Here is a 23,821-nt window from a genome sequence, read left to right on the forward strand (position 1 = left end):
TTCTAAATCTCTTCCTCTGCTTTCTTCTCCATTCTGTACCTCTTACCCACTCCCTGATCCATCTTAAGCATATTAGGATAGTGAAAGTCCAAGTCTGTGTACACTTCTGTTATTTTACTTTTAAAAATATCCTTTGCCTATCTTTAGGATTTTGTGTGTAAACGGCACATATAAAGTTCAAGCACATGACTAAGTTCAGTTTCGTTCCTGTGGTCCCACGCTGTGTACTATTTCCCTAAAAATATTTACAGAATTTGTTTCTGTAGCCCTTAGTATGCATCCAGGAAGTTCACTTGATTCTTTTAAAAGCAACTTTAATCATAAAACAGGATCCTAGCCCTTTGGTTCACCAACATCGATGAGTGATTCATTTTAAGCTATTCCTGTTTGGGTTGACCTAACAAGATTTGTTTTCCTGTTTACAATTGTGGACAAAACCTGTGCTTTAGGAAGCCACTGACCCCAGTGCTCAGAGGGAAGAAAAGGGTTGTGGTGAATTAACGTTGCTGTTCTTTATTACTTTGCTGCATTAGGGAAGTTTCCAGTTGAGCCAAGGGAGCAAGAACCCATTAGTCAGGGACTGCTGTCACCGAGAAGATTTCTGTTCTCCATTTTGGGGAATGTATTAGAACTAAGGACTATGTATCATTTATAACCAACAGGACTGAGTGAGCTATCCTGTAATTTGGGCTGATATGTGCTCCAGCCCAGACACATGTGTGCGTACACACATACACGCACACATACACACACACGCGCGCACACACTCAAATAACAGATTAATGTGAAGGCAGTGTTTAGTGCTGAGGACAAGGTGGCCTCAAGACATTTCTATGGCAACAGAAAGGCCCCTACAGATATTTGTCTTTTAAAGTTGAAGCTGTTTATTAGAGGCTGCCTGTTCTACAGACTGTAATTATCATTAGGTAGAGGAGGTTGTCGAATGTGGGTGGACTGGTTGCTGGAGCTTTCTGACTGATTTGTTTAGCACAGCTTTGCAGTAAGTTTCCAGGGAATATTAAGAACCTGAGATCGTTGTGCTTCTTGTCTCTGTAGGTGAAGCCGTGACTAATTATAGGGTGTTTGTTGAAGGTGGCTAACATTTTTGATTAGACAACATAAACAAAAACATAAACACAATTCAGAACAATCAGTCTGTGTTAAGCAGTTTTAGTTTATATGAGCTTATACGGTGTAGAGAAGTATGATTTCTTTTAGGGGAAAAGACATTTCCATCAAAGCAGACTTTGAATTAATCATCTTGTCATTGGCGTGTTCTCCAAGGGTTTACAGCCTGTGATTCAGATTTATCTTCTGTTTTTACAACTAGAACTCAGAACTTCCAAGATTTTTCTTAGTTCTTGGCATAAAATTGAAAGCATATGGGCCAACAGAAATCTCTCCTTGTTTAGAATGTGTTTGAAGTGTTTTGTTTCCCTCCATTTATAGTCATGAGCAACATATCTATTAAGCCAATACAGTGTCATTGCTAATGGAAAAACATTTAGAAATTTGACTAATTTGGGTAGCAAAATTATTTTACTGCACCTATTTTTCAAGAATGAGGATTTCAATTGTAGCTTTGCAAACATTTATATTTTACTGTATGATTTGTACGGTTTCTAAACGTTTCTCTTAAGAGTTTTCTCTCTAAGTTTCTGTCGATATTTTGTGCATCTAATTGAATTTGTCATGAGTAATAACATAATTGCATAAAAACCTTATTTGGAAACCGTGTAATTATTCCCTTAATATGTAGACCTCTGAATGAATGAATTTCACTGAAGTTTAAATTATGCCGTAATGGATCATTTTTAAAAAGTACTAAAAGTTTTAGGATGTGTTCTCATGGTAGTTACTATAAGTAGCAATTAATAAAACTTTTGAAAAGTGATTAAGAACAAGATGGTTTTGCCTAACAGGTACAGTGGAATAGCATATATGAATTTTCTCTTTAATATGTGAAGGTCTAATTAGGTGCTAACTCTTCCTTGGCAAAGCATGGTTTTGCTTGAATAGTTTTATATTCATGTATGGCCTAAACCTCTAACGATGACTAGAGCTCCAATTGAACAATGTTAGTTTGGTAAAGTATAAACATGAAATAATTTTATATTATTCCTGAATTCATTAGGAAATTCCTGTCCCTTAATTGGCATGGCAGTTATTTTTTATAATTTATTGGTGACTTGGATATTTTAAAAAAGCAAGCTTTCATTCCATTTCATATTTCAGTCTTACATCTGGCTTTAAGCTCCTCTCTTGTCCAGATGGCTCATAGGAGGGTAGTAAATTCTGCCTCTCTACCATTCTGTGTCTCACTTTGGAATCTGTTGCAGGGGAAGAGGGGTCACATTAATGGTCTCTGGGTCATTTCCTTCTTCCCTTTCAAACAGGGATGGGGGAGAGAAGGCAGTAGTGGGAGACTGTTTGCAGTCTTGACCTAGCTTGGTCTAGTTCTTTGCTACAGGTGACCTAGTGATGTGGTGTTCTTCATAGAGAGGCAGTTACCTTGCAGGCCATCTTCTCAAAGGACCTCATAGAGCAGGGCAGCCACGCTTCCCCTCCATCTGCCCATGGTGCCTGTCTCCCGCCCCCTTTCTAGACAGAGTGTGGCTTACTGGGATTCTCCTGGGCAGCTCCATGTGTAGTTTCCTGATGTGGGACATCTGATGCAGCATGCCCTTTTTCTGCCCATCTCCCTGGACCATTGCCACCCAAACATACGACTCATCACCTCTTTCTACTACACTTGCCTTGTAGGGTGCAAGCCCAAATTCCTTGTCCAGTTTATTTTAATCACAGGATTCTTATATCATTGTACTGCTAAAGGGTAGGAGTTTCGGCTGGGCCCTAATTCTTCTACCCTTCCTTCAAACTGGCTCTGTCTTACTTTTTTCCATTTTTTCATGAGGGAAGGGTAATGGATAGGACATATTTCTTAAATGCATGTTTGGTCAAGGATTGAGATACATTTCTCTCTTTTGCAGGGAGCATGATATTTATGGTAGATTCTAGTTTACCATATTCCATTTACCTTTGGTTAGGGCAAAGAGCTCATCACCCACCCATCTACCTGTCCTCCAGGTAGATGATGCATGAGTCTTGGATTCTCTTCCTTTTCTACCTAATTGTTTCCCTATGTACGCCACAAGTGGGCCAGAGTTGGATAATGGTTATGAAAAGCAAAGCTTTTCCTGCTACTTCATGGAGAGTCCTTGGGGAATTGTCTGACCCCAGATATTTATGAGTCTTTTAAAACAGGAAATGGTTTATCTCACTTTATCTTGGGTTTTGGGTAGTGGACAAATCTAGTAAAATAGAAAACATCCTACAAGAACCCTACAACAGTGTTTTCTTAGAGAGAGGGAGGGAAGGAAGGGGGGGGTAGGAAGGGCAAGAGAGAGGGTGAGTGTGTGGGGTGGGGGAGGGGGAGAGGGCTGAGATGTAATTCAGTGGGAGAGCACTTGGGTAGCTGCATGAGGCCCTGAGTGGATCCCCAGAACTATACATAAATAAGGAAAACAGAGATTGTGAGGTGGGGAGAAGAGAGAAAATACAAAATGTCACTTGGAACCTAATTCTGCAGAAGCTTATCTTCTGTCGTATCACTTTGCACTCTTTCCATTTATAAAATTATGCAATCATTTCTCAGTGTCTTCTTCTTCAAAAAAAAATCTGATTTAGGGATGTAAAACTTCATAACCCGACATCAAACTACACTCTCTCCATTCCTGCTCGGTCAGGCTATTCTAGCTCCCTGTGACTCCATCTTCACTGGTGTATCCCTGACACACTCTCTCTGCTCCATGTATTGCTGTCCACTCTTTATTTGTCACATGGCTCATAAGTACCCTGTGATCTTTCTCATCAATGTTAGCATCGCTGGCCACCCTCTATGAAGCACTAAGGCAGCAGGCATAGATCAAAACCCCTAGTTTCCTTTCCTGATATTTCAAGTCTCTAATATAATTTCAAACATGAAAAGTTCCACTGTCTACACCAAATGCATAGGAGGAAACATTGTGGTATGTGAAAAATATTACCTGGTTGCTTGGAGGTTAGTGTTGTTTTAAACTGCCTGACTTCTGCATTCCATTGGGAAATTACCCAGTTCTTTGGCATTTAGGGGATTTGTTTATAGTACAGTCTTTAGCAGTTCTAGGGTCTTATGAATCAAAAAAAGAAAGAAAGCAAGAAAGAAAGCCTTTTCATAACCTCAGACATCTAGAATAGCTTTCAATCTGGAATGTGAGGAAGAGCAAGAATGTGGCAGCAAATAGGCAATTTCTCATTATGCAGCAATGGAGGACCTTCTGGAATGCTGAAGAGCCACAGATTCGACTCTGACTGTACTTGTGTGGTTATTAACAGGAGGATAACTGAAAACAAAGAAAAGCATTTGTTGACTGGTTTTATTAAAGTGCCAAGAGATTTTGGATGGAAGTCAAGGACTATAGAATTAGGAGGAAAAGGAAATAGGAGAAAGAAGAAAAAGGAAATTTATTGTTGAATAAGAATTATTACTCAATAGTCTTCTTGGTAGTTTTGATAGAAGTCAATAGCTATGCCTTATAAAAATTATAAAAAACAAAAACAGGACCTATTTAATACTGAATATTGGAATGAGTGTCTTATTTCTAGCTAATAGTTAATAGAATATTTAATTTAAAAATAAATATAAAAGAGTTTCCATTAAAAGTCGGGAGATAAACTGCTAACAAGTCATTATTTTCACTATTTTGAGAAAATCTAGTCAGCATGTACATGGAACATAAATAAAAAGTAGTAGGTAAAGTAGATAAAATTCTGTTAATTTGAAAGAAACTGAATACCTCCAATTAGAGGAAAAAGGTAATTAAATGACTTGAGTTTAGTAAAGTAAGCATGCTAAAGAAAATCGCACACATATGCTTTTTTAAAATAACTAAATTGATAATATAGTAGCACTTTAGGTAACAACCTACTTTGAACTACCTTAAGATAAAAGAAAAAAAAGTTGATATTGGGGTTCAAGAGAGTCTCTGAGATCCCTATAGGCTCTAAAGACCATCATCTCTGTGTGTCACTTACAGGGCACCATTTCACTGAGTGCTTGATATCCCAAGTATATGTGCTGGTGTGCACATGTGGTTTGTTTCAGTGAGCTTTTTTTTTTTTTGCTGTTGTGACCAAAAGACCCCAGCAGAACAATTATAGAGGAGGAAAGGTTTATTTAGGGACTCGTGGTTTCAAAGGTCTCAGTCTATAAGAGATGGTATCCATTCCTCAGGGCTCAAGATGAGGTAGAACATCATGGTGGAAGAGTGTGGCAGAGGGAAACAGCTCACATGATGATCAGCAAGTGGGGAGATACATGTGAGAGAGACAGATACACCTAACACACACACACCCCACTCTCCAGACACAAAATATACCCCATAGCCATGCCCCACCTGTCTCCAGTTACCACTCAATCTCATCAGGGATTAATTCACTAATTAGTTTAAGGCTATAACCAAATAATTTCTCCAAACCTTCTTGAATTGTCTCACACACAAGCTAATTTAGAGGGACACCACATCTAAACCATAACCTGGTTGGTAGGCATCTTGAAATTGAAAACAATTTTATGATTTTTGAGTGCTTTAAGTGCTAGTCTTTACTGAAGTCTCAGTGGAAGGCTTTGGCAGACTTTAAGAAGGGTAAAGAAGGGGAGAAAGAAGGCCACATCTCTCACCAACTTAGGGTGCGTTTTTCGGCTGTGGTTGCATCTCTGTCCAGCACTTGAGACAGCCCTACTGTTGCTCCATCTCCCTTAGGATGACACCAGTCTTGTATTCTGACTAAAGTATCTCCTTTCTGTGCCTTTCCAGTTCTCCGGATAGAAGGACCTTTTGGCTTTTACTGTTGCTAATCTGGCTTACTTCATTGGTCCTCTTTTGACCTTTCAACTCTATTGTCATCTGCATTTAATTTCCTCTATTAAATATCCCTCAGAACACCTATTTCTTTACTGGAGACTGAAATTTTACAAGCACATTACTGTTTTCCATTATTTATTTGTTTTTAAAATCCTATAGGACAATACCTGATGCATAGTACATGATCAATATTGTTGATTGAATGCATTCTAAGACAAAGAGGCCAAAAAACAGATTGATCAAATTATTTTCAGATATTCAGTCAACAAAAGCAGATGAGAAGATCCACACTATATACATAATTAAATTAGATCACATGCATTGTGTTTGTTTAGTTATTAGAAAAGAGATTCAGAGGTGCCCCTTTCTCTGACCCAGTGCTAATTGGAAAAGCATCACAGAGGTGTAGGTCAGGGATTTTTGGAAGAATGTGTTTTCAAGATAAGATGTTAAAAAAAAAAAAGTCAGCTTTGGGACTGATAAGCAGTCAGCAAAATAAGAGTTTGTTGTGGTGAGGTTTCTGTTGTTTTTTCAGCTCTCTCTTCTGAACACAGCATATTGTCTGAACAAATTAGGCATTAAAAGTCTGTATTTCTATAGTTTCTTTTAAAATTATAACAAAACCAATATGTTCTTTTTGCAAGAAAAATTCAAAATAGATTAGCCAAAAGGAATGTCTTCACTCCACCCACCCACCTCCCTTTCCATGAAACCAAGGTAAATGTTTTATTGCAACTGAGACAAGGGTCTGTGCATATATTTAAACTATGCAAATTACATGTTGCTATGCAAATTGATTTTTAACCTTTCTTCTTATTACAGAGAATAACTTAAACCTTTTTCCAGTGATCCATACCACTATGCCATTAAAAAAGAAAGAAAAAGCTAGCTGTAAGAACTCTATTGTGTGGATACAGCTTGTTTGTCTGTTTTCCTTACTAATGGGCACTTGATTTTTGACATTGGCTTCTATCCTAGCAGATGTCAACCTTAAGTAAAATAGGCAGAGCTTGACTGTTTTTTGCCATAGTTCCATAACATTCTTATTAACTCTCTGCTAGAGTAGGTAAAAACCTTAGCAGCTATGAAATTTCTGCAGCTTTCAAGTACACCTGAATATATGTGTGAACATTTAATTCTAGCATCTTTCAATAAAAGTTCATCTTTCAAAATCAGTTTTCTTACTTGACAACAGAAGTACCATTCTATTGCTGTTTAAGAGTGTACAGTTCAACCCGAAAAAGTGAGATCCTGTGTCTTTTACTAACTTTTAGCCTTCTCTTGGTGTCCTCTTACTATTGTGGGTTATTCCAGAGTACTATCCAGTTTAGGAGAGATCTCTTATAATAAAGAAGAATTTGTAGATTTTAAAATCAAGCTTTCCCCAAATATCCAAATCCAAGTCTTAGAACTCATAACTCTAACACTGGTAAACAACAAACTAGGCCTTAAGGTAAATGCCAGCCATGAACTGCTTGTAGTAACACAGAAGTAAATGATTGTGAATGAATGCCATTGATAAGTTGACCATACATGGCAGTAGTAAGAAGCCAAGTGCTAAAATGTTGAGCACCACTTGGGAAATGGTCACTTTGGTTTTTGAGTCATTATTACCTTTTGTTGGAAGATAATGTGACATTGCTTAGGAATTTGTGTGTTATTATCCTGGCTTTCATATAAGAAAGAGATAATTGATCTAAACATGGGAACTATAAACAGAAACTTTAGAAATAAGAGTTATAGGAATACTATAATCTTACTATTTTCTCCCCAGTCATCTATATATGCACAGCACCTACATCTTCAAAAGAAGACCAAATTTGTGGTATAGAAACAGCCCCACTCAGAAAAAGATTATAGCATGTATCTCCACTTGGGTTAAGAAGGCAAAGAAATGACTAATTATATAAGAAGTGTTTTCTTCCCAAACCAAACCTGCCTTGATTGTAATTCTTTTGAAAGCTTACTTGTCCAGAACTCATCATTTCCAATGATTGTTGCAAATTGTATTTCCTTAGTCCACTTTTAAGTTTCATTTTAAAGGCAGGAGTAATTCAGTTACTGAATGTATGAATTAAAAAAAAAAAAATGGACTGGTGACCTTTATTTGTACCAACCTTAATGAATTCAGCTCTTCAGAGAGGAGGAGACAACCCTTACTGTAGGTCAATCCAGGCAAATGGGATTTTTATTTTTGCATAACAGTAGTATAAGAGGCAGTCTGTATTTCTGAAGTATATAATCATATATTTTAAATAACTTTTGACTTTTAATATGAAAGTGCAGATCTATTGACCAGCTTATTATTGTGTTCTTTCCTAACTTAACTACTCATAAAAGTATGTTTGTATATAAGTACATACTTTCTGAAAATTTAGAAAGCACTAGAATAATATTTTCTATTCTTAGTTCTATTTTTGTTCTTTTAGTTTTTCTTCTTTATTCATTGAAAGAAGTGGGATATCTTAGCAAAATTTATTTACATATTTTTATATGTCAACTAAAAAGTTAGAATTCAGATTCTTGTTGTTGTTTACATAGGTATGGGTTCCCCCCATCTTCAACATTAGCAATGTATTCATGTAAAACTATAAGGTTCTTTTGATTTTTTTTTTTTTTGTAAGTCGAACATTTTATTGCACATTGTCAGACCAACATTGTAACAAATATAAAGATCAAATTGGGGTTGTAGCTCAGTGGTAGAGTGCTTGCCTAGCACATGTGAGGCACTGGGTTCAATCCTCAGGACCACATAACAATAAATAAATAAAATAAAGGTATTTTTAAAAAATCAAATTGGCTCTTATTTGTGATTCTAGAATTGTACAACATTTCATTCTATAAAGTTAAGTGAGTGTTCTATGAATTGAACAGAGGCTAGCTTTAAAGCAGAAAAAGGCTGAACAAAGCAGAAACAGATTGGTCATTTCAAACTTACTTTCTTTGTTGGGTTAAAACAGAGGGGACTTCCTTATTACCCTTAGTAAGGTTGACTGAAATCTCCTGGTTTTTGTTTTTGTTCTTTAAAATCGGTCTGGTTTGACTCCACAGTTTAGCTATTGTGAATTGTGCTGCTATAAACATTGATATGGCTGTGTCCCTGTAGTATGCTGTTTTTAAGTCCTTTGGGTATAATCCGAGGAGAGGGATAGCTGGGTCAAATGGTGGTTCCATTCCCAGATTTCCAAGGAATCTCAATACTGCTTTCCATATTGGCTGCGCCAATTTGTAGTCCCACCAGCAATGTATGAGTGTATCTTTTTCCCCACATCCTCTCCAACATTTATTGTTGTTTGTCTTCATAATTCTGACTGGAGTGATATGATATCTTAGAGTAGTTTTGATTTGCATTTCTCTGATTGCTAGAGATGATGAGCATTTTTTCATACATTTGTTGATTGATTGTATATCCTCTTCTGAGAAGTATCTGTTCAGATCCCTGGCCCATTTGTTGATTGGGTTATTTGTTGTTTTTTTTTGTTTGTTTTGTTTTTAGCCTTTTGAGTTCTTTATATACCCTAGAGATTAATGCTCTATCTGATATGTGAGGATTAAAAATTTGCTCCCAGGATGTGGGCTCTCTGTTCACCTCACAGATTGTTTCTTTTGCTGAGAAGAAACTTTTTAGTTTGATTCCATCCCATTTATTGATTCTTGGTTTTAATTCTTTCACTATAGGAGTCTTATTAAGGAAGTTGGGGCCTAATCCTACATGATGAAGATTAGGGCCTACTTTTTCTTTTATTAGGCACAGAGTCTCTGGTTTAATTCCTAGGTCCTTGATCCATTTTGAGTTAAGTTTTGTGCATGGTGAAAGATTTGGGTTTAATTTCATTTCTAGTCAAGAGATTTATATGAACTTAGTTTCCACGATTTCTAGTAGTATTTCAGTCTTTGACCATATTTCTAAGTGATTTTTCCAAGTCACTATGAAGCCGTCATAGTTAAACTGTTTGAAATAAATGAAGAGCATGGAACTTGTCAGACCAGATTAAAGAATCAAGTTTTGAGATCTCAGAAGACTCCTAAAGTCTGAAATTTCTTGTATTTCAGATGCCATAGAAAAGTTCATAAAGCATAAAATATTTATTTTCTGTGGAAGATTTGTTCCTTCTGAATAGTTTCAATAAAATATATGTCTTTTCCTTTCTCCCTTTTCTGGACAATGTCTTACCATACTGTCTTTAAGAAATGGAAGCATGATAACCTTTCTTAACTAACACAGATGAAAGAAAAGGAACATGTACAGCTCTACTATTAAAAGTTTTTATGAAACAATGAATGACAGAATAATGCATGCTGCGGGAGTTGTCTTTAGTATTTTGAATAGCAGCAAGATCATTTCCCCACCAAAACCCTTCTTAAGTAAGAGGCAGTCTTAATGATTTTAGAAAATCTATCATAATGAAAGTATCAGAATGTCATTTTAGTGTAAATTATTTTTATCTAAAGAATGGTGTTTCAGATACATAAAAATCAGTTATTTCTTTTATCTAACTAATATTAATTTATAAAATGTCAGAATACTATGTATTGTCATTTCTTATCATGTAATCTTTTGGTTTGGTTTTCCCAAGAAAACTATTCCAGGAATCATTTTCTTACTCTAGGGGATAATGTTTGGCTAATGTCAGGTAAATGTTTATTCTAGAAGTTACAAAGATTTTAAAGGTCTTTTAGATGAATGCATAATAGCAATAATTTCTTTTAAAAACTAGTGTGGACAAAATGAAGCTTTCTTAAAAAGAGAGAGAGAGAATATACTTATTTATTAATTTCTCTAGCTTTGTCATATTACATTATCTCCAGTGCTTTATATGACTTTAAACAATTTATCTAGATTGAAATTGGGCAGTTATACTTGCTCTGTAGCACACATATCACCTATTTGTGTGTGTGTGTGTGTGTGTTTCTGTTAATGATTAAGTTTTTATGATCTGAACTAGTGAATGGCTTTTTGGGGGACAGTGCTGTGGATCAAACCCAGGGCCTGGTGCATGCTAAGTAAGCGCTCCACCACTGAGCTACATACCCAGCCCATTATAAGTGGGTTTGATCTGATGTTAAAAACAGAAAAAAAAAAAAAAAAATCCAGGCTTGGTGGGTTATGCCTGTAATCCCAGCGGCTTAGGAGACTGAGGCAGGAGGATTTCGAGTTCAAAGCCATCCTCAGCAACATCTAAGTGCTAAGCAACTAAGTGAGACCCTGTCTCTAAATGAAAAATACAAAATAGGGCTGGGGATGTGGCTCAGTAGTTGAGTGCCCCTCAGTTCAATCCCTGGTACCCCCCACCAAAAAATAAACACCAAAAAAATGTATACTTTACTCATTAATATTTTGAAATATCAGTGGATTTGTTTCTCTGCTTTGTGATTTGGCTACTGACCTTATTCAAAAAGAGTCCTTGCTGTGTGTCCTGTTGCTACTGGCTTTGTCAGTTTGGTTGCTACTGAGCACAGATTTATGTGGAAGTAGGGAATACCCTGAAAGTTTATACTCATGTATAAAATTGTTGGAATCTGTTGGACTGTAGCCAGAATGGCAAGCCTCTTGTATCCAAAATATTGTTGGCATGTTGAACATAAATAGAATCTAGAGGATAAAATTTCAGACTTTCATCCTCTTAACACCTCTGTAGATTGATACCTGGTGACCTCTTTCCCTATTTGAAACCTGCCTTCATGATGTACCTGCAAAACAAAGGCATTGATTCTAACTTCTCACACCACCTCTCTCCGTCAAAACTGTAGTCTGCCTGTCTTATCTATGCAGGTGGCCACAACTTCAAGTTTCTTAATCCAAAATCATAGGAGTTACCTTTGATTCTCTCAGTCATCCTCCACATCCAAATATACCTTTCGTCTAAATTAATTCCACCTTCTAGTTGCTCACTCAAGACTTCACTAATCATCTCTTAACTGGTTTCTTGAATATCCACTTTCACCTCTTCAACTTATTCTCCACCTAGCAGATTTTTCTCCCAAACTTAAGTCTTCTCAACATCTTAACATTTCCCCTAGAATAAATGCTTTTCATTCATAGTTTGTGGCCTTTCCCTAGAATGAACGATGAGAGAAAGGAATCAATGGCAGTCCCTCACTTTTGGCCTTGAGCTACTAGGTAAAGGTTAATTCCTTGATGATCTGTAGGGCAGGCTGGTAAGAGACTGCTTTTTGCAGAGGTGAGAAATTAGGAGTATTGCTCTGAGTTTGTTACATTTGGATGTTAAATGAAGATCTCAGGTGCATCGTTGGCTATGAATCTGTATTTGGAGATGGAATTTTCATTGTGGTTGGCATGTTGATATATGAGATTACCTAAATGAGTGTAGATTGAGGGTTCATGACTAAATTGAGGCATGTCAGCAATAAGAGTTCGAATACAATAAGTGGAGCTGACAAAGAAGTTGAAGATTGGCAGAGGTACAGACCAAACAGAGAAACAAACAAAACCTCCCACAAGCCCAGGAAAGTGTGGTGCCACAAATGTCAGCAGAAACAAATCCTTAAGAAGAGCTGATTGCTCAGCAGAACTGACCATTGCTGAAACATCAAGATAAATGAAAAGAAGTAAATAATGGATTGGCAACCAAGAGATCCTGTGTGCTCCTGACAAAAGGATTCTCTGTAGCCACTGTTGTGGCTTTTGAAGTTTCTATATATATTCATTCATATTAAACAAAATTAAAAATCTTTCAGTCACACTAGTCTTTCTTCACGTCTTCATGGCCACACGGGGCTGGTGTCTCCTGCTTTGGACAGTGTGGATACAAGGTTTGTCCATCCCTGCAGGAAGATCTGTGGCTTAGTTCTCCTGCGGTGGGGAGATGCAGGCTCTGCGAGGACAGTTCTCTTCTTGTCCTAATAGCCTCTTCTTCCTATGGAGAGAGTCATGGCTGGAGGAATAGCACCATGAGGTCCTTCAAGACACAAGGTCTAGTGTCCTGATCTAACTGGAATCCTGTCACAGTGCAGTGGAGGTGAAGAAAGGATGGTTGGAGTTAAAGATGTGGCCTATAGACAGCGCTGGTTCTGCACAATGAAAGTGACGATCACAGGTCTTTTCTTTCATCGAACGTTAAGTATTAAGTTATTTTCACCATTGACACCTCGGGGATGTCAAGGACTGGAGGGTTGTGAGGGCTTGGGTCATTTATTTAGTAAGCAGCACTTATGCAGCCTGAAGATGGATAGGATTCAGACCTACAGGGTGATAGTGACAAGTCCTTCAGCTGAGGGAAAAGGATCATATAATTACTTAAATGTCCTTTTTCCAAAAAAACACATTTAATTCTCAGAACAACATTAGTAGGTAATGTTAATATCTTCATCTTATTTAAGAAATGAGATTGGTAGGCAAGCTGAGGCTTTGTTCTGCAGATGTTTAGAAAACAAACAGGGGAATTAAAGTTTTAACACCCCTCCCCCCAAGACTATTGGTTTTCAGCTTCATCAAATTGGGGGAAGGTGCCTCAGAAAGTCTGACACTTTCTTCACATAACTGGTATCTGTCCTTCAGTTGGCTGTCCCTCTCTTTTAGCAGAGTTTATGCTTCACACTGGAAGAGCTGCTGCCTATATGGCACCTAATCTGAATTTAATATCCAACAAAAAAAGAATGCTTTGCTCATAGCATGTTAAAATGTGTTACTTCATAAAGATTACCACGCAAATGCTCTACTTTTGTTATACCATTCCATGCTTATTATAAGAGTTATAAGCTCCTTGTGGTAAAGATGGGTATAGCTTTGCTTTGCCCGGGAGTTCCCTGCCCATAGCTTTGCAAATAATTTGACATTAAGTAGCTATAGTTTGGACTGAATTAACTACCAAGTTAGGCTGCTGTCTCAGTTTCGGGCTAGTATTATCCCCTAATCTGTTTTCCTTTTGTGTTTGATCTCATGGTGTCCTTCCCTGTCCCTTCAATGTACTCCCCCCCCCCAAAAAAAAAAAAAAAGGAAGAAAGAAATGCTATCCTGTTTATGCATGACAAGTTATCAATTTGGCAATGACATTTAAATCATCTGTTTTCCACAGTACCATGGCATACTTTTCTAAGGACTGGTGCTTCAGTGAAAGGGAACCATTCATTTCTTTTCCCCCCTTATGCAAGTAACTCTTAGTTTTTAATGAGTTCACTGCTATTCTTATTGATGTTGCTTCTTAATAAAAAGAAACAAAGTAAGTCATAATCTTTTATTTAATACCCACCAGTGAACTTCAGAATGCATGAAAAAGTGGGGGAAATATAATGTCGCTGTTAGACATGGTAATTATTTAGGGAAGAAATTCTTAATTTAGCAGTCTGCCCCACAATGATTGAATTAATAAATTTTGCATTTAGGGATGATTGTTTTAATTTCACTGAGGACAGTTTACAAAGACACTAATATAACTACACAATGGAAAGAAAAATGAAGAACAAGTACGACTTCTGCTGGAAAGCCTGCCAAAGCAAGAGAGAGTTCCCGGATTTGGTCTCCATGTGATCCTGGTGCTTGTCACCTTCAATAACCTGCTTTAATTCATAAATGATGGACTCTGTTGATGGATGAGACTTAGAAATGTTCATAAGATTAAAATATCAAAACATAAGAGGCGTTGATTTTGGATTTTCTTATTGGCTCTTGCAATTCAAATACTCTAATTCTGCCAGGCTACCTCTGCAGTAAACTGTGGGCTGATAGAATATGATTACTTAAATGTCCTTTTGCCAGTAGAAAAAAAATTCAGAGTCTATAAAATCAGGTTTTATAGACTGCACTTGACATTTTTCATAGAATGTTTTGAAACAAAAACCTTAGGTGTCAGGCCTTTGAAAACTATTTCTGTCCTTATTCACTAAATTCATTTGCTTGTTTTGAAAAGGATTATTCCGTTCCTTAAATCCATATACATTTGGTACAATAAATTAAAATGTAAGTGCACATGTCTTTATTTTTGTAATTTCATTTGAGTCTCTATGTGACTATATTCTGGATGGCCATAATTGTCCAAATGTAAAAACAAACAAACAAACAAAAAAAAAAAAACAGAATGATTTAGGAAAATAAAGTTCAGAAAACTCCAAAACAGGTGTCTTTTTCAAATGTTACACAGGAGTTATATAAACTTAAGGGTTTGTCTACCAAGGTTAGTATTTCAAGTGCATTAATGGGTGTACAGGCAGTTTTAGTCCTGAACCCAACCAGGGAAGAACAAGGAGGGGACCCCCACCCCATCCTCACCTGGATCCCAGCAGCCCTGCACTTCCTCTTTGAAAAGTAGTGAAGGTAAAATTAAATGTGAGCATTCCATTCCACAAGCCCTTAATTTTAAATTTTCTTTGTATTTTGCAGACAAAGCCACACATCGAGCTCTTCATTTCTGGTTTGCAGTGAAATTTGTTATTGTCATATAGAGAACATAATGCCATATTACTTGAGTTAAGAATTAGTTCTACCCTCCATTTAGCACTCTTAACATAAAAACTGGTAAAAGAACAATCATGGCCCTGTGGTGGAAAGAGGACAAGATTTTTGTAAGTTACCTGTACATTGATAAAGGAAAGCCAGTGTGGAAAATTACGTCTGTCAGTATAAATGAGACCTTGCATATGGTGGGTACTTTTTACTACTCTGTGTGATAAGCAACATCTTTGACTTTGGTTTCCTTAGTATTTATATGATGTCTTTGCTTGGATTTTGTTTTTGAGTGAATAGGTTGGAATATTTTTTGGCTCTTCAGCATTAATTATAAGGAAAAAGAATGAAGAAATGACAATAATTTCTGCTTTAAGCTTTAGGAAACATTTTTTTTAAAAAAATATTATTTAAAATATTTTTATCTTGCACAGAAAATAGTATTTGATCACTATGTACAATACCAAAATGCATATGTAAAAATTAAATTTGTCTTTATAAATCTGTTACAAAAATGGAATAGTTTGCCTTAATTTACCCTTCTACAACATACTTAATTCTTGTTTAATTTTCATTTGGTAATGTCTCCAGAAATTTGACTTTGATTTTTTTTTTTTTTGATCTCCAGGGAAGATAAAAAAATTGAGGTATTAATGATTATACATTTGGGCATTTGGTACAATCAATTTCGGCATTAGTGATTATAAATAAGTACATTAAAATTTTTCATCTATTTTATACATATAAATTTTAAGATATCAGACTTTATTAAAATTATGTGCATGTTTTATTTTTTTAATGTAATAATAAGGGCAACGTATTTCTTAATAATAGTGTCTATGCTTTCTTAAAGACAGAGATACTGTGTGGGTATTTTTCTTTAAACAGGCCATGGTATTTTTCCCTCCCATAATAGTTCTGTTATTCACACTAGGTTTCTGATTAAAACAAAACAGACAGAAACACCTCACTACCACCACCACCAAAACCAAACAACCCCCCCCCCCCGCCATTTAGAATAAAGCCAAGAACCTGAAATTTAGAAAAATTGCCTTTGAGAGAGCAGCAGTGTTTATGCACCTGTGAAAGAAAGATCCCACAGACCCTTAAAGTCCTATTCATTCTAATTTTAGGCACCAGTTTCAGTTTTGCCTCAGGTTTGTTTTGCTTTCCAGCTCTCTAAGTAGTTTTTTGAAGCAACAAATTTGGAAGTGAATGGGTAAATCCTGGTGAATCATGACTAGAGGCATCTGGAAGCTGCAGGAAGTGACAGAGTAAACCCCATCACTACTTGGAGGCAATTCCTCTTAGGGACCTAAGACCCATCATAGACCTTTAAGAGGAATAATTCTTTATAAAATTTTTTATAAAGAATTATTTTTCTCCAAACTTAATGACCTTGTTGAGTTGTAATTTGAGACATAAACAAAATTTGAATTCTCTTCTGATTCATTAAACTCTCAGTCTAGAGTCTAATGTTCATCAAATATGTTGAAAAGTTAGGTTTGTTCATTGGGAGAAGAAATACAAAGCCCAAAAACACTTCCTGTGCTCATGGATTCCATGTTTAATTGGGGTGGCAAGGATGTAAATAACGATAGCATGAGGGCTATGTGTCAGGTTCTAGGTACACATGAGTTGATGTGGGCCAGAAAGGATGCATGTGCCCAGTGGATATTGAGGAGCATCTCTGAGAACTGACCTTGGGCTGAATGAAGCAGGAGTGGGCTTAGTCTGGCAGAGGAGGTAGGGAGGCATGCTCTAGGCAGAAGAAATAGCAGGGAACTGAAGAAATAGGACTTATTTGAGAAGCCTGAGGAGTTGAGGAGTTTGAGAGAGACTTGGGTAAGACAGCGCTAGCAAACTTGTTTTGAACAGTAAAATATCTCAGGCTGTGAGAGACGCGTGGTCTATAAGATCTGCTTCAATGATTGGGCTCTGTGGAATACTGTGAAAGTAGTCCTAGACTTTGTGTAAATGAGTGGTCACAGCTAGGTTTCATGTCCTTAATTTCCAAACTTGCCTGCTTGGATTTGGCCCAAAGCCCTCAGTTTGTGGAACTCTGGTGTAGACAAAGGTGGTTTTAGCATTAAGACTCTCTACTGCTTTGAATAATTTACTGTTGCTTTGGTTGATATCTTCTACCCCCTCTGAATAGCAAGGCTGATGTAGATAGAATTATGTGCTTTTATATACTTCTTTTTGTCAAGACATTTCTCCTCATTTCACATATTGTAGTTTTACTCTGTGTGTGTATGTGTGTTTCCTGTGGTGGGCAGATGACCTTCTAGTGACAACCAGAAAGCCTGCTAGACAAATTCTAAAAGCTGCAACACTTGGTGTGTTTTAATATCTGGCCTCTGCTCCTTCTTATGGGGAATCTTAACATTCACGTGTTAGCTTAGAGTTATATATAGCAGTTGCCTGCAGTGCCTTCCTACCTATTTTGTATTTCCTTTTTGGTGTCTTAGGTTTGTGCCACACTCACAGTGTTAGGAAAGAAGAAAATATCCTAGACTGTAAAAGTAGCCTTCACCAAGCCAGGGTATCTGAGCCGACTCACTTAGCATGAATAGGATTCTGCCAGGGAAAAGAAGAAATGATAATTTGGGCATAAAAAATTTGCATGAGCAAGAAACAAACAAACAAAAAAAAAAACCAGGAAAGGAAATGTGATATCCCCTGAGCATCCAGTGGTCATCAGTAAGTTGGAGAATTTAGATTAATCCTTTGTTTTAATGTGTCTTAATTGACACTCTAAGTAGTTTGGACTTTCTTGTGAACTGTAGAAAATTATTGCTCTTCTATAACCAATCATCCCCATCATAGCCCAAATGATCTTTTTTAAAAATACAAACCCAACACTGTCCCACTGCTATTCAAAGACTTCCCTTCTCAAAATCCCAAATCCTTGCCATCTCCTGAAAGACCCTGTGTGACCTGGCTCCTCATTCTTCTGTCTGAGCCGTTGTCCTCACTGTGTCCTGCTCTACCTCTGTTGGCCTCCTTGGAATTCTTCAAGTCCTCCCAGAAGGCTGCCTCTCCTGGCACTTACAGTTCCTGCTATAGGTCTTTTCATAAGGACACCAGCCTGGCTTTACTCAGGTGTAGACCAGGTCTCCCTTTATCAGACAGGCCTTCTGTAAACATGCATATGAATAGCAGCTCTTCCCATGTCACTCTTGGGCCCCTTGCCCTGTCTTACTTTTTCTTGTCTTTTCCTCTTAGAAAGTCTCTCCTTGACAAAAAGTAGAGGTCAGACTGCAAAGTCATTGAGAATCATGAGCTGGTGAGATTGTAACTAGGACTGAGACTGAGGAATTACGAACAGTGTTTGGCATAGAACCAATTCTGGATAATCCAAGCCAGAAACATTTAAAAATAATTAATAGAAGTCTTGCACTTTATATCTTTTACTTCCTTTCATCTTAGTTTAGTTTTGCCTACCAGAACAATTCCATGCCATGTCCAAATGAGAAAGTCTAGTTTTACTTCAGAAACCCTGAATTTTTAAGGTTAAATTTTATGTCTCTGCGGCCCCTGTAGGAAAACGGAAAAAAAAAAAAAAGATTTTTCCCTTTTATTAGCCTCTGTATAATTTTATGTGGTTGTTCATATAGAATATAATTTTCTATTGTGAGTAAAAGTTGTAGACTAGGTAATTTAATTAAGTTTACTTAGAGTTCATGCTTTTCCAAAGCCAGGGATAAAATCACTGCAACTCTTATGACCCATTAAGAGTCTAAGATTCATGAGAGACATCCATTAACACTGTTTCAGATTTTGAAGGTCAGGGGAAAATGCCAGTGGAGTTATTACTGTTTTATCACAAAGTTCTTTATGATGGTTAAAATAGTAAGAAAAGTAGCTAATAGGTTACATGTAATAAGGATGTAGTGGGGGGAGGGAGAATACTCTAGACCCAGGGAAGAATATACCAAACAGCTCTATAGCAGGTAATCTATTCTGTGTTCCCTGACTTCTTCTGGGACGCAGAATAAGGTGTGAGAATGTCTCAGTGAAATTCAGGAAAAAGTAAGCAAGCATATTCCTGGTAAGAGTTTAGCCAACTTTTAAAAGAAAAAGAAATCTCTTCATATCTGTCCACATGTTCAGCAGTGTACCGGCATGGTAAATTGTTGGTGAGAGTACTTTGGCAATATTCCACTTAATTTGAAGTCATACTTTTTTTTTTCAATTTTGTTGTTTGAATTATATAGTTAAGCCTGAATAAAACTATGTTCATTTTATTGTTGTATGAGAGGGTGGCTTTGATGGCCTATCCAGCTCTATCACCAAGGTGGGACTTAATATGCAGGGTGAGCTGCATTTTATTTATTTGGGATGTATTTTATTCAAAATATGGGGAAATACCTAAGCATTATGGAAAAACTTTGATATTTATGATATAAGTTGGTATTAAAATAACCTTCAGAGAAAGACAGAAAACAACTTAAAAAAAAAAAAGTCCACAGTTAATGACAGTGATTTGGTCAGTTTGTTATAAATACTTATAAATACTGCTCTTTCCAGCAGTGTGGATAAGGAGGTATACTCCAGAGTTGTCCTATTACAGGACAGAGAAAGGAACAAGTCAGGGAGATGGCTAGATCCTTCCTGTTGTTATTTTCCCCATCAACAAATTTACACAAAAACACAGTCTTCATCGTGAAGCCATAGCTGTAATTTCCCAAGGTCAAGGTCAGTGTTAGACCAGGTCTAGTTGAGATTGAGAATCAAATAGAATTTTTATAATTGGACATATTACAAATTTGTATAGTTGTCTCAATGGTTAAGCTAACTGTTAAAACTGAACAACAACAACAGCAACAAAAAGTGAAGGCAAAGAACTTTATTACAGTAGCAAGAAAAATAGACCACTTTACACAGAAAACACCACTACACTGAAATCTAACTTCTCAATATCAACAATGGCAGCTGGAAGGCAGTGGGATAATATTTTTAAAGTGCAGAGAAAAAAATGTCCACATAAAGTTGTGTCATAACTCAATACAATTCTGACAGTTTTGAATGGATAAAACCTGAGAGACCTAAAGTAAAGGTAATTCATTCAAAAAGTAAAACTTGTTAATACTTGAGAAACAAATAGAATAATACCATAAGGGTAACCTGAAAAATAAAAATGATGACTAAACAAGTTGATAAATAGTTCATAAATTCATACACAATTTTTCTTAAAATGCTATTACTAATAATATTTGATTTGTAAGATTTTTATGAAGTGCTAGAACTAAAATATTGGACTACAGTACTGTAAGTTCAGAGGAGTTATTGAGAGTTAGTTTTCTAATGCCCTTATGTTGTTTGTATATGATTATGCTTAGTTAAAAATATAAGGCTATTAAAAGAATAGGAGTCCTGTAATCAAAAGTCCCCAAATGGCCCCTGCTTTATTTGCCTGTAATTCCAGCAGCTAAGGAGACTGAGGCAGGAGGACTGTGAGTTCAAAGCCAACATCAGCAACTTAGCAAGCCTCTAAGCAACTTAGCAAGCCTCTAAGCAACTTAGCAAGACTTATCTCTAAATAAAATATAAAACAAGCTGGGGATGTGGCTAAGGGTTTAAGTGCCCCTGGGTTCAATCCTTGGTACCCCCCCTCAAAAAAAAGACAACACACAAACAGAAAAGTAATTCCTTTTCTCTGTATTTTATCAGAAATGAGAACAAATGAACAGAGAGAACAAGTAGAAGGTGAAAGTAAAGAGAATGCAAGTAAATCCCCAAAGCCATTGATTTTATAATAAATGTAAGTGAATGTAGTAGGTCCCTGAATTCTGATTGGCCTGAGCCCAGGGTGCATGCCCTCTGTAATCCTTGGAACTGTCAGTTTGGTTGTTAAATTGCACGGTTGACTTTGAGATAAATTATTTCAGTGGGCTTGAGGTACATACACGAGTCTTTTACAAGCATAATTTTCCTAGTTTAGTATAAGGGCATGCATCTTAGAAGGGAAAAAACAAATCTTAGAAAGTTAAGTCTTAGATTGCCACATTGCAAGGACCTGAGAGCAGCCTCTAAAGACGGAGATCAGTCCCAGCTAAAATGTGCTGGACTCCTAACCCTGATCCCACACAATAACAAATTTGTGTTTTTTTAAGCCAACACAGGTGTAGTCATTTGTCATGCAGCAATAGATAATTAACACTGTGGACTAAAGACAAAAGACATAATTACCATATTTCACTGCATAATTGTTGCAGATTTTATGCTTTTTTTTTTTGCAAAAAAGTTGTGTGTGAGCATTAGGTGAAGCTTTTGTTTTGTTTTTAATTGGACTGGTATTAATTAAAAAGCATTTATTACTAAACTGTCTGTGGTGCAAAATTAGGATGCAAATAATACTTGTGAATATATTTTCAAATTGAATAGTCCTGCTGGTGTAGCACATACCTGTAATCCCAGTGACTGTGGAGGCTGAGGCAGGAGGATCAGAAATTTGAGGACAGCCTTGGCATTTAAGGATGACCCTCAGCAACTTAGGAAGACCTTATCTCAAAAAAAAAAAAAAAAATATATATATATATATATATATATATGCCTGAGGATGTAGTTCAGTGGTAAAGTGCCCTGAGTTTAACCTCTAGTGCCTAAAAGAACAGTCTAAATCAATGTAGCTCATTTCTTAGTGAGATTTTAGTGAACGTATTTCCATTCTGGGGGAAAAAAAAAAAAGTCAGCATATTAGTTGTTATTGATTTGTGCATTATAGTTGAAGTAGTACATTTGAGAAAATTTACTACAGTTGTTGCAAAGTGTGCACTTGCAAAATTGAATCTTTTGTGTCTAAGAATTCTGTTCTTCCATCCTTGGTATCGTTATCTGACACAGTGTCCATTGGGCCACTCATGTATGATGTGTTCTCTGTTAGTACTGTGGCACAAATTGTCTTTGGGGAATTGTTTGTGGGCTAAGAACTCTATAGACTGAGGGTGCTCAGTCTGGAGAAGACAAACACACACCCACATGCCACTGGTGAGTGAACACATTGACCTTTTCAGCAGTGTGATGAACAGAATTATACCATGCAATGAAAGATTAAAAACCCAGTTTGGGGACTGGGAAAAAGTGGGATGATTATGTGGTAAAATAGAGTAGTTTGGGTCTGAAAGAGCAATTATATGTGGTTTACAGGAAAAATACCTAAACCTGAAAACAGAAGTCGAAAGTAAACCTAACAGTGACAGGTTGGCCATGGAAATTTCTGACCATTCAGATTTCAGTCCAGAAAACATAATTAGGTAGAGAGAGAGTTTTACTACAGACTTTATCAGGGCAATAGTGCAATTCTAAACTTAAAAGCATCTAAAAAATAACATGGATATATATAAAGTGAGGTTAATTGAACATAAAAATTTGAAAAACCTTCTACCACTTAGAGGTAGATTTCAATTCACCTTGGTCAGCTGTTTTTATGCAAGCCGAGAAAGCTAGTAAAGATTAGTGATTATTCTATTTATTATGTTGTAAACATAGGTGTATATAGATCCCTGCATCAGACAATTTAGAAAGTAGGCATATGTTGTTATTTGGGTGTGAGGCGTTCTCCAAAGCTCTGTGAAGGCAGAAATGTTGGGAGGTGAAATGATTGTGAGAGCGGTAACCTTATCAGTCCATCCTAGTTTGAATTCATTGACTGGGGGTTGGTAACCATAGGCAGGTGGGGCATGGCTAGAGGAGGTGGCTCATAGGGTGTACCCTGGAAGGTTGCATCTTCCTTTCCCCTGTTTTTTGGGCCACCATGAGGGGACCTACTTTCCACTGTCTAGCCTATTGGCCATGGTAAGCTGCCTCACCTTGGGCCCAGAGCAGTGAACCCAGATCTCTATGATCTGAGACCTCTAAAACCATGAGGTCCCCAAAAAAGTTTCTTCCTGTAAGTTATTCTTGTCAGGTATTTTGGTCATAGCAACACAAGCCTGACTACAACATCATTCTTTCAAGGATGATACAATAATTGGGAAAATGGATCTCACAACATATGCAATAAAGCTATCTTCATCAAATTTCTAAATATTTCCTGTCACACCACATTTTCCCACCACTGCATTTAATGACAATAACATTTTAAAAAGTTGAAATTCAACATCTTTATCAGTTACTCATGAATCAAATAAAAAAGTATATAAAAGACTTTTATAACTAGGACCCTATGATAAAAATACTACATATCAAAATTTGTAGGATGCTATAAAATTGATATTTATAAACTTACAAGGGATTGAATATGTACCAAAAGAAGAAAAGCTAATGGTGGGCATTCATTTTATGCTTAAGAACCTACTTACGTTAGTTGTATTCTTTTGCATGTATCAAATATTATGAAATTCAATCTATTCAAATTCTTTTTTCCATTAAAAATCAAATGGTTGCTGGTCTTTCTAATTTGGCAATGATTATGGTGTTCTCATCATTTAAGTATTCTCTTGCAGATAGTATTTGAAAAATTAAGATGACCAGTGTCAAAACAATACTCTAATTGTTCTTGATTGTTTTTTCA

General features: G+C 36.6%; 1 protein-coding gene and 1 non-coding gene across 7 annotated transcripts in view; one reads left to right on the forward strand and one right to left on the reverse strand.

Moving 5' to 3' along the window:
• The window catches only part of Klf12 (KLF transcription factor 12), a 438,598-nt gene that overhangs the window by 232,589 nt on the left and 182,188 nt on the right, over positions 1–23,821 (forward strand). The window lies entirely within an intron of this gene.
• Positions 17,582–17,641, reverse strand: LOC114094936 (U7 small nuclear RNA). The gene has a single exon (XR_003583166.1). It is a non-coding gene; the product is annotated as a U7 small nuclear RNA (small nuclear RNA).

Source organism: Marmota flaviventris, chromosome 4 (assembly GCF_047511675.1).
Source record: "Marmota flaviventris isolate mMarFla1 chromosome 4, mMarFla1.hap1, whole genome shotgun sequence".
NCBI lineage: Eukaryota > Metazoa > Chordata > Mammalia > Rodentia > Sciuridae > Marmota > Marmota flaviventris.